Source organism: Myotis davidii, unplaced genomic scaffold (assembly GCF_000327345.1).
Source record: "Myotis davidii unplaced genomic scaffold, ASM32734v1 scaffold591, whole genome shotgun sequence".
Lineage (NCBI taxonomy): Eukaryota > Metazoa > Chordata > Mammalia > Chiroptera > Vespertilionidae > Myotis > Myotis davidii.
In genome coordinates this window covers 3,541,158-3,552,907 of record NW_006284340.1, presented here as the reverse complement: position 1 = coordinate 3,552,907, position 11,750 = coordinate 3,541,158, and the positions used below count along the sequence as shown (strand labels likewise).

Genomic DNA, 11,750 nt, shown 5'->3' with positions numbered 1-11,750 from the left:
AAGAATCTCTGAACTTGAAGAATCAATCAATCAATGTTATTTATTGAGCATTTTCAGCCAGTAGATGTGAGGAATAAAGCACACATGTATTTAGTAGGCACACTCCCTTAATTCAAAATTTTTGCAGATGACTTAAAAAGTGAAACTTGGGTAGGGAAGAAGCTGTACAGCTAAGTGAAAACAGAAGCTGGACTCAGAATGCTTTATGGAGTCAGACTACCTTGGTTGAAATCCCGTCTCTGCCATTTACACACTGGGAGAAGCGGGATATGTCATCAAATCTTTTTCAGCCTCAGTCTGCACATCTGTGTAAGAGGAACAATAGCAGTGTGTATAGCATAGGATGTTGTGATGGTCAAATAAGGAAAGACATGTAAAGGATCTCGACAGGTTCACAGTACATGCTCAGTCAGTGTGGGTTGTTTTTAATGCATTAGATACTTTCTATGTTTGGGGAAAAAGAAAGGGAGGGGAAGGAAAGAGAAGCAAAGGAAAAGCAAAGAAATATCCATGTTATTCACTTGCTGAAGAAACCTCTTCCTTTTAACAAAGAGACATTTATCGCCTAGGCCATTACAGAAGGTTCATTGGATAATATAATGGAAAAGGTCTTCAATTACAATTTTGTGACAGACTTAGATAAGCCATTCAAATGGATATTTTTATACAGACCCTCTATAAAAGCAGAGAATAAAATATTATAACATCACTCCTCACCAAAATGCCCGTGGCTGGCTAGGTCATGTGGCCCAAGCGCATTGTTTCTGATGATGTAACTTATTACTGTGATCGAGCCTGGAGTACCTAAGCCAATGGCTAGTTAATGTGCCCATTAGACTGTCCCTTTCCAATAGTGCATATTAAGTGCACTTTTAGCAAATTCCAGATTGCAGTCAACTCCTGGTTGAATTCTTTGATGAGGAGCCAGGGCGTAGTACTGCCATACGTTCTTTAGATACAGACATGAGGGAGGCAGAGTTTTTATTCCAGTTGTATTAGAAGTATAAGACTTGGGTAGGCAGAAAGGTGGAGAAAACGTTCTAAGAAGAGCATATATCTGGGCACATATTCAAGAACATGATGATGGTTCAGCTTAATGTTCACATACTAAACCCGGCCTCCTGGGTCAATGCCCTTCACTTTCTTCCTTCTTCTTTATCAAATAGCAGCTTTATTAAGATAGGATTCATATACCATAAAGTTCACCCTTACTTTAAAGTGTACAATTCAGTAGTTTTTATTCAAAGGGGTGTGCATCAATCACCCCTATCTAATTCCAGAACATTTACATCACCCAAAAAGGAAACCCTATACCCATTAGCAATCTCTCTGTATTCCTCCCTAACTCCCAGTCCTTGGCAACCACTAAATCTACTTGCTGTCTCTATGGAGAGGCCTGTTCTGAACATTTCATATAAGTGTGATCATACAATATATATGATGCATAAACAGCATATGATTTACAAATACAAATATTTTCTCCCACTATGTGGATTTTCTTTTCACTTATTTGATAGTGTGTTTTGAAGCACAACAGTTTAAAATTTTGATAAAGTCTATTTTTTTCTTTTGCTGCTTACTTTTGGTGTCCTGTCTACACATCTCCTGCCTAACCTAATATCACATAGATTCATGCCTATGTTATCTTCTAAGAAGGAAGTGTTTTAGAAATGCAAAAGAAAGAAACTCTAAGAAGAAAGTTCAGAGTTTTAAAAAAGTTTTAAGAGTCCCAGCTTTTACATTTAGGCCTCTGATACATTTTGAGTTAAATTTTGTGCATGGTGTGAGACAGGGGTCCAACTTCGTTCTTTTGCATGTGGACATCCAGTTGTCCCAGCACATTTGTTGAAAAGACTTTTCTTCCCCCAAGGAATTGTCTTGGCACATGTATCAAAAATTAATTGACAATAATTGGGTGGCTTGATATCTGTACTCTCAATTTGATTTGATGTGTCCATATGTCTCTCATTATGACAAAACCTCATTGTATTTATCACTGTAATAAGTGATAAATAAGTTTTGTAATAAGTTTTAAAATCAGGAAATATATAACTTCCAACTTTGTTTTTCCATATCAAGATGTTATGGCTATTCTGGGCCTCTTGTATTTGCATATGAATATAAGGTTCAGCTTGCCATTCTCTGCAAACAAAAAGGCAGCTGGGATTTGATAGGGATTGTGTTGAATCTGTACATCCATTTGGGGAGTACTGCCATCATAACCATGTCTTTTGATCCATAAATATGGAACATCTTTCCATTCAAATTTTTAATTTCTTTTAATGGTGTTTTGTAGTTTTTGGCCTTAAAAGTTTCACACTACTTTTGCTAAGTTTATTTATAAGTATTTTATTATTTTTATGCTATTATAAATGGAATTGTTTCCTTCATTTCATTTTTGGATTGTTCACTGTGTATACAACTACAATCGCTAAACTTGATTTATTAGTTCTAACAGTTATTGTTTTTTGGTGTGCATTCCTTAGAACACTTTTTATACAGGAGCAACTCATCTCCAAATGTAGTTTTACTATTCCCTTTATTCTTAATGACTCGACCTCAACCAATGCTTTCTTGCTTTTGCTGTGAAGATTCATTCTTGCTCTTGCTGCCTCCTGTGGGGCCAGGAGGACTTCCCCTTTATGCTCTGACCAGGAGCACTTGAGAAAATTATTTTACTCTGGAGTCAGGTTGGCCTACAGAAAAAGATATCTCTCTCAGCATTATCTGTGGATACATAAAAGCATCCAAAAGCTAAAATGATGGAAAGGTGAGAATAATCAATAATCCGGGTGTTTGTTCATAGCCCATCGCCAAAGTTTTTAGCTGCCTCCAAGGACCATTCATCAGCAGTGGTAACCGAATCAGCCTTAACAAATTAGAACACATCCTGGCTGCCATGGCTATTTAGCTCACACTCTCACTGGGCCGGCACCAGAGTGGCCAATAACAGATATTGGCTTCTTCACCAATTCTGCCTAGTTGTTCAGTAGCTCTTCCATGGTAGGTGTTTTCTGCTGAATGTTAACATACAGTTTCAAAAATCTTCATGCTTCCACTTCCATAGATCCATCCACATGTCTTTTTACTAGACCTCCTTATCTCTTATCTGCCAATATTTCTCCTACCAGGGCCTTGACCAACCAATCATGCCATTCACCACTGCCCATGAGTTCATCTATATATATATATATATATATTTTACCTCAAGCCACCTCTCTTTCTACACAAAACTGATGAACCTAGCATCAAAACTCTGCTGGAAGGATTTCCCCTCATCACTGTCAGTGAAAGCCACCCTATAAGTGAACTTAGGCCTTTTTATTTCTCTCTTATCTGGTCATAAAGATCTTCCCATTAAGCCCCCAATGTGAGCTGTGGGGGATACACTAGTGCTGCATGAATGGATGGCATGGGGGTTCTGGGTCACCTGCTTGGTTATCTTATGCATTTTCTCCTTCTCTGCTTGTTCCAACCTTAGCTATACCATAGCCATCTTAGAATGGATTGCTGTAGGACTGGTCCTGCCTTATGACATCATGGCTTTGATCAAACCCAGCTCATGATGGATAATGTACTCACAGAATCCCTTGGTATCTCATGGTCAGAAGCTCTATATTTACCAGGGCCAAGTAGCACATCAGTAACTGCTTTTTGATGGTGGTAGTCCTCTACCGTAGATGGCAGGGATTTTTCTCCAGAACCCCAGAGGTTTACATTGTGATTCTTCTATTGGATCTTCCATAAACTCTACACATTATCTTCTCCTACCATAGATATCTCTAGTACCATATGGGTCTCCTGAGTCATATGGCTCAAATGCCAAGACCACTTTACCACAGTCTGGTCTGTCTGTTGAGCTCTTTCCTGCTCTGAACATAACTCAAAGCTCAGAGCCTTCAGAGTTGCCCAGCAAATGAAACAGAGCAATATTCCCAAGTACAGAATATGCTGCCTCCAAAACCTTTAAAGGCTATTAAGATTTATGCTACTTTCTTAGCAATAGGAGGTGTAAGAGACAACACTTTGTTTTTTAATTTGGATGGAATGTTCTGGCATTCTCCAGTACTCTGGATCCCTAAAAAGTTCATTAATAAGCTGGTGCTCTGAATCTTTCATCTCCACTCTTTGGAGCACATGTGTTTTGCCAAAGGTACAAACATACTTGCCACTTCTTGCTCATCTGGGCTGATAAGCATGGCATTGTCAATAAAATGGGTCAATGTGAGGTTCTGTGGAATGTTAGACATTCCATATTCCTCCTAGCAATATTATGTCAGAGGGTCCAAGTGTTACCATAATCTAAGATGAGATCATAATTGTGTACTCTTGTCCATCTCACATGAATATGAACTGCTTCTGAGCCTCTTTTCTTATAGGGATGGGAAAGAAGGCACTCACCAAATTCATCAGTGGTTAGTCAGTATGTTTTGGAGGCTATATTAATCTGCTCTAGTAAAATCACATTCAGCACAGTAGGTGCAACTGGGGCCACTAACTTGGTTAAGTTTGCAGTAGTGAATCATTCAGTTGTGATTCATTTCATTTTTTTAGGGGCCATTCTGATGAATTCAACAGGGATTTGTCAGACTCCCTTGTATTCTTTATATCTTTGAAGGTAGCACTAATGTCTACCATTCTCCCCAGGTTGCAATATTTTTTTATTTACTATCTTGGCTTGGGGGAGGCACAGTTGCAGAAGTTTCCATTGGCTAATATTTCTCACTCTATGGGTTAAGAAAGCAATGCCAATTCCACGGGTTTCTGCCAAACTCCAAGTATGTCTCTTCCAATTGACCATCAGGTGGGTCCATGAAACCAGTGAACACACTGTGAGCCAGACCTAGAATTCCAGGATCCCATTTATTATCTGTTCCCAGACAGCCACACTGAATGGCAATACTCCCCAAATGGATCTGCAGATTCAATTCTAACAGGAGGGCTATTATGGCATATGAGTCCCATTTTGGTTATCAGTGTAAATTCTGACCCTATACTCATTGAAGAGTTTGGATACTGCTTTTTCCCAAATACACAGTCACTTGAGTAAATGACTGTGGTCCCTTGGGAAAAGAACTGGCGGAATTTCAACAGTATATTGCTATGGATTTGCAGTCCTCCTCAGAAGCAACTCTTTCTGCCTTTGGTGTTCTGGGTCTGAGAACTGACTCAAGTGTGGAAACTTGGCAAGTAACATGAATTTCAATTTGAGAGGCTTTCCTCAGCCTTCTTATCATTCATCCTTGATTTTTTTTTATGTAAACTAAGAAATAGCCCCTTTAACTGCTAATCTAACTTGCCTGTAGAAATATCAAGTTCCATTAATATCTCCACATTTCTTTCAAGTTTAGATTCCCCCTTCAACTGAACCCAAATGCCACTTGGATTTTGCCACATAATGTGGTATCTGTGGCCACCTTGCTATCACTATGATATCTGCAACTTCCTTGCTTCTGAGGTTTGAGTGCCACCACTGGGACCTTTATTGTATGGGGCTCTAATCAGGCAATCAGGAAGTCCAGTTCTATATTAGCCTCTCCTACCTTGGCCCACAGAGAATAGTCATCACTGAGCTGTTCCCACTTGTTCCAGGGCATTTCTTATTGGTTTGACACTTGGAGCATCCTTCAGACCCTTTCATGAGACATATTCAACTGGTGGTTTCAGCCTTATACAGTGCCTGCACTCCAGTGTGCTAACTTCTTTGAACCTTGATCTGTTCCTTCACCATGCTACATGCCATTTCCAGCATTTTTACTTCACATAGCATGGGCCTTCGCTTTTTCCAGATCCTAACAGCCCTTTAGCAAGATAGTCTTATCATCTCTTGGATATTCACCAAAGTGTTGAATCATATAAAATGGAGACTATGCCTCATATTCTGCCCCTCTTGATCCAATACTCCATGGTTCAGTTCTGTACTGATGCTACCAGCTACTACTACAGGTACACATTTGCCATACCTATAGCTCCCGTGGCATATGCTCTCTCTCTTTCCACAACAGGCTCAGCATGTCTACCTCTAGTCTGGTTGTACTGAGATTCCATCTTCTTTATTGTGCTGTTTGGGGAGTTAGGGGTAATCTTGCAAAGTGCATGCCTCATTTGAGGTCTCTGCATCATCTTTAAACCAGGAGAGGGCTACTCTCTTCTAAAAGGCAGATGGGTGGAGGGGACTTCCGGAGCCATCAATTTAAGGTACTTAACTGCATCTATGCAGACATTCCAGTTCTCAGCATCCTCCTCCTTCCCTGTTTGAGCCCCTTACTTGGCGTAGGAGACTTACTGAGGCTAAGAAGTCAGTCCTCCCTGAAGATCTACTATTTATATGATTCAGTCCTGAGCCTAGTTTTCTATACTCTTGGTATTCTGGCTGCGGGAGCTTAGGGTTTCCTTAAATTCTGCTAAGAAGCCCCTCTAGCTTTCTTGTGTGCCTTGAAATGGTGATTAATCATCTGAGCATTATTTATCTTTCAAAAATCAATGATGCTCAGCAACAGACACCCAATTCCACTTATTAATTACAATTTCCCTTGTCCCTCTCAATCAGGAAGCGGGTACAATAGGCCTTGTACCCCCTTCTATGGACATCCCATATCAGTCTACCACTGGTGGAAGTTTTAACAACTGCTCAGGAAATTCCTCACTTAACAACTTCACTGCTGCAGCATCTCAGGGGCTAGCCTCACTCCACCTACTACCGGTGAAGAAGTTTGCACTGCCAGAGCCAATGACTGACCCATCTCCAAAACCACACTTTGAAAGTCAGCTTCCTCAAAACATGTTTTGTATCAACTAATCCTCTGATGAGAAGTTGCATGTGGAAGGTTGATTGGGGAGAGTTCTTGAGATGACACACATGTAAGGAAGTGAAGAGAGCAAGTTTGAGCAGAAAGAAGCTGAATTACAATGAAGCTTTCGCTGAGACCTAAGCAGATTCTGTTGGGGTTCTGGAACCTAACCAACCTTTCAGAGTTGTCCCAAACTGAGGCAAGAGAGCCCAAAGTTTAAATCTCCAAGTGTACAGTCACTGGCTAGAGTTATGCATGGGAGGGGCCATAACTTTGGATATGGCATTTCTTAGTGATAGGCATAGATTGGAACTGTGAGCAGTAAATGGCTGATATTCCAAGAAGTGAGGAGATGTGTATCAACTCTGAAGAGGGGACCCCTGTGGCACACGACAACATCTGTTATAATGACCTCTATTATGACCCCACCATGACCATCACCTATCTTTCACAGTGCCTCACCAGACTGGAATTTCCACATCTTTACTGATAACGTTGCTTACTTTGGGCATTCAGGATTGCTCTTAAAATCAAAAAGAAAATATTCTTCCATACCATACCATATCATACCATACCATACCATACCATACCATACCATACCATACCACCACAAATGATCCACTGAGTGTGGCTGGCACATGGGGCCATGGGTGACAGCCTGGTACCAATGAGTGCTGAGAAGTCTGGCCCAGGCCTCCACTCTGTGGGCACTCTGGTTTATAGCACCTTGTCTTTCTTTGACTCAGAAACTAATAAACTAGGTCTGGAACCTAAGAGAGAAAAATTTTAGTTTGTCATTACAGCTTCTTAACTATGTCATTGTCTTGGTTAATAATCACCTTGAAACTCCAGGGCATCACCCTCTAATTAATGTTGCCCTTCTCCTTCAGTCTCCTGATTCTCAAACCTCCAGGGTCAAGTGAGAGCCCAAAACAGTCTATCTTAGTTGAGAGAGAGAGAGAGAGAGAGAGAGAGAGAGAGAGAGAGAGAGAGAGAGAAGACGTCAAGTGAGAGCCCAAAACAGTCTATCGAGAGAGAGAGAGAGAGAGAGAGGCAAAACCAACTGATAGTCACCAAACCTTCCCCCTTTTTCTCCTTGACACAGAGTTAGTATTTGCCACTCTCTTGAAGTTAAGTGCCTGAACTCTGGACAAAAGGTTGTATAGATGATATACCTCCTCCCAGACCTTCCCCATAGATGCTCCCACATGCAGTTCTCTTATTTCTTTCCTCTCCTAGGAGCAGACAGGAAAGGGCTCTAAGGCATGAAGGTTAGAGCCATGAGATATAAGGTTTGAGGGTCCTTGGATCTCTGCATAGAAGAAAGCTGTCCAGGGGAGTTGCTCCCCCAAATCAGACTGATGTTACACAAATAATCATTTGCTGTATTATCCCAGTGGAGTTTGCGGGTTGTTTGTTATAGCTTTTGACCTACACTGACTAATATGGAGACAGCAAATGAATGTGAGTCAGAGGGAACACAAGGGAATCTGAGTTGTGCTTCCCACCAGCTCTAGGCACTAATTAGTAACTTTTTTTTTGATTCTCAGCACCCACCCAGTGACCAGATAGTTAGCTGACCAAAATAATCATTTTGAAAATAAACAAATATTCATCTGAAGGTCACCTTGATGGAAATAGGAGGTAGGCAAGACTTCCCAGTGATCAGAGGGTATAAATGCAGCTAAGATCGGGACCCACTGTCCTACCCTTTGGACACCCTGCATGGAGTTTTCATGGAGCAGAGAGTGACCTATGTTCCCTGCCTCCAACCCCCAGCCTCTCTCCACAGTGCAAGCAACTCTGGAGAGCTGTATCCTGCATCTATTCAGAAATGTACTCTTTTCTTCTTCCAAGAAACATAAAAGCTGTTGATCTGTGCACAGGCGTTTAGCTGGGGGCATTACCCAAGACAGCATGGGCACATCAACCGAAGATAAGGAATGAGGGCTCTGGGGACACATTCCTGCACGTAACCATGCCAGCCTGGCACTGCACAGTGTTCGCACTCCTCCAATTAAGCTGTTCAGTTCTCAATCACCGGGAGCTGATGCCAACTGCTGGCTGCTGATAATCAAGAGTGGCTGAGCCTGGAATGCCAGCAATCCTGCCTCTTTGCCTCTCCTGCCCTGGCTTCACTGTACTCTTCCAGCCTCCACATGCCAGTCGGGTACTAACTTCCCTCCCCCTGGGTGATATGGAAAGAGACACCTGGGAAGGTGCAGTGGGGCCACTATGCAGTGTCTGCAGTCTATGCCTGGTGCTTCAGTGCTGTAAACACCACCTATTCACGTGGGAAGTCAATTCTTGTTCCTGGGGAGAGCAATCAGCGTAGGTAGTGAGGAGAATGCCGGCTAAGCATACATTCGTTCCCAGCCTGGGCTGGTGCTCTGTATACTTGATCTCCAAGAATCTTTACATCATGCAAGAAGGTAAATATGGTGTCCAATTCCACAAATAAAGAAGCTATGGAAAGCCAAGTTACATAACAATGTGTCTATCATCTTCTCTACATTCCCGTCACTAAAATCCTGAACTAGAAATTTACCATTATCCCTTAAACCTTGAAAAAACCTGCCTCTGTTGTTTAGCCTCTAGATTCTGTGCTCTAGACATTGTTCAGTACTGTAGCCATTAGCCACGTCTGGCTATTGAGCACTTGAGCGAACTGTGCTGTTAGTGTAAATTACACATTGGATTTTGAAGACTTGGTATAAGAAAAGACATAAAATAACCCATTAATCCCTAGAGTGCTTGTGTTTGATTCTCAGCACCCACCCAGTGACCAGATAGTTAGCTGACCAAAATAATCATTTTGAAAATAAACAAATATTCATCTGAAGGTCACCTTGATGGAAATAGGAGGTAGGCAAGACTTCCCAGTGATCAGAGGGTATAAATGCAGCTAAGATCGGGACCCACTGTCCTACCCTTTGGACACCCTGCATGGAGTTTTCATGGAGCAGAGAGTGACCTATGTTCCCTGCCTCCAACCCCCAGCCTCTCTCCACAGTGCAAGCAACTCTGGAGAGCTGTATCCTGCATCTATTCAGAAATGTACTCTTTTCTTCTTCCAAGAAACATAAAAGCTGTTGATCTGTGCACAGGCGTTTAGCTGGGGGCATTACCCAAGACAGCATGGGCACATCAACCGAAGATAAGGAATGAGGGCTCTGGGGACACATTCCTGCACGTAACCATGCCAGCCTGGCACTGCACAGTGTTCGCACTCCTCCAATTAAGCTGTTCAGTTCTCAATCACCGGGAGCTGATGCCAACTGCTGGCTGCTGATAATCAAGAGTGGCTGAGCCTGGAATGCCAGCAATCCTGCCTCTTTGCCTCTCCTGCCCTGGCTTCACTGTACTCTTACAGCCTCCACATGCCAGTCGGGTACTAACTTCCCTCCCCCTGGGTGATATGGAAAGAGACACCTGGGAAGGTGCAGTGGGGCCACTATGCAGTGTCTGCAGTCTATGCCTGGTGCTTCAGTGCTGTAAACACCACCTATTCACGTGGGAAGTCAATTCTTGTTCCTGGGGAGAGCAATCAGCGTAGGTAGTGAGGAGAATGCCGGCTAAGCATACATTCGTTCCCAGCCTGGGCTGGTGCTCTGTATACTTGATCTCCAAGAATCTTTACATCATGCAAGAAGGTAAATATGGTGTCCAATTCCACAAATAAAGAAGCTATGGAAAGCCAAGTTACATAACAATGTGTCTATCATCTTCTCTACATTCCCGTCACTAAAATCCTGAACTAGAAATTTACCATTATCCCTTAAACCTTGAAAAAACCTGCCTCTGTTGTTTAGCCTCTAGATTCTGTGCTCTAGACATTGTTCAGTACTGTAGCCATTAGCCACGTCTGGCTATTGAGCACTTGAGCGAACTGTGCTGTTAGTGTAAATTACACATTGGATTTTGAAGACTTGGTATAAGAAAAGACATAAAATAACCCATTAATCCCTAGAGTGCCAGGGAGTGCAATCACGCTCCTCCTGTCTTTCGTCAAAAGTGCCGGGAGCGCTATCAAAGTTTCGAAATGACGTCCAGTTCTAAGTCAAGTCTGCTTTTATTAGTGATGATGCTATTGCTAAATATGTCAATGTAGTAAAGGTTTCCTTAAGTTTTTGAATATGTAACTTCATTTACTTGCGATTCATAATTTTTTTCCTAAACTGCTATAAAATCAGCAAAAATGCCTTGGCAGTTTTAGCATAGTTCCTAGGATATTGGTTGGCATTCAAAGGGTTAAAATATATTTGACATTTCAAATGTGCAAACTCTTCCCCCACAGACAAGTCTCCTGTTCACTTCGCTGAAGTGAAGGTAACTGTTGACTGAAGTATAGAAAGTACGGCCCTGCTCAGGTGCCATTGGGAATACTGGTCAAAGTTACTGGAAAAGTGAACCCTTTTTATTTATTTATTGTTTAAAAATATATTTTATTGATTTTTTACAGAGAAGAAGGGAGAGTGAAAGAGAGTTAGAAACATCGATGAGAGAGAAACATCCATCAGCTGCCTCCTGCATATCCCCCACTGGGGATGTGCCCGCAACTCAGGTACATGCCCTTGACCGGAATCGAACCCGGGACCCTTCAGTCCGAAGGCCGACGCTCTATCCACTGAGCCAAACCGGTTTTGGCTCCTTTTTCTTTTTTAATGTTCCTAGTAGAAATTTAAAGTTACTCACATTGCTTACATTTATGGCTCATAATATCTATGAATTGGATTGTGCAGTGTTTAGAGACTGATCAGAATGTTTGAAGCACAAACTGACCACCTCACCTTCCTGCTCCTGTAGGCAGTGGGACAAATTCCCAGTAAGGCTGATAGGACCCTCCCTGTTCCTTCCTCATCTCTCTCGTGTCTCCCATACTCCACTTTTAATTTCATGCTCCTGGAACCTCCATGTAATCATTCACCCCACCACAGTGTTTCTAACATCACTACCTTG

General features: G+C 42.1%; 1 long non-coding RNA gene across 1 annotated transcript in view; it reads right to left on the bottom strand.

Annotated features, from left to right (window-relative positions):
• Positions 1-1,161: 1,161 nt before the first annotated feature.
• Positions 1,162-11,750, bottom strand: part of LOC107184586 — a 12,461-nt gene continuing 1,872 nt past the window's right edge. Inside the window, exons 2-3 of the long non-coding RNA XR_001515457.1 lie at positions 3,556-3,559; positions 1,162-1,329 (exon numbers count right to left, since the gene is read on the bottom strand). This is a non-coding gene — a long non-coding RNA (uncharacterized LOC107184586). The remainder of the gene's footprint in view (positions 1,330-3,555; positions 3,560-11,750) is intronic.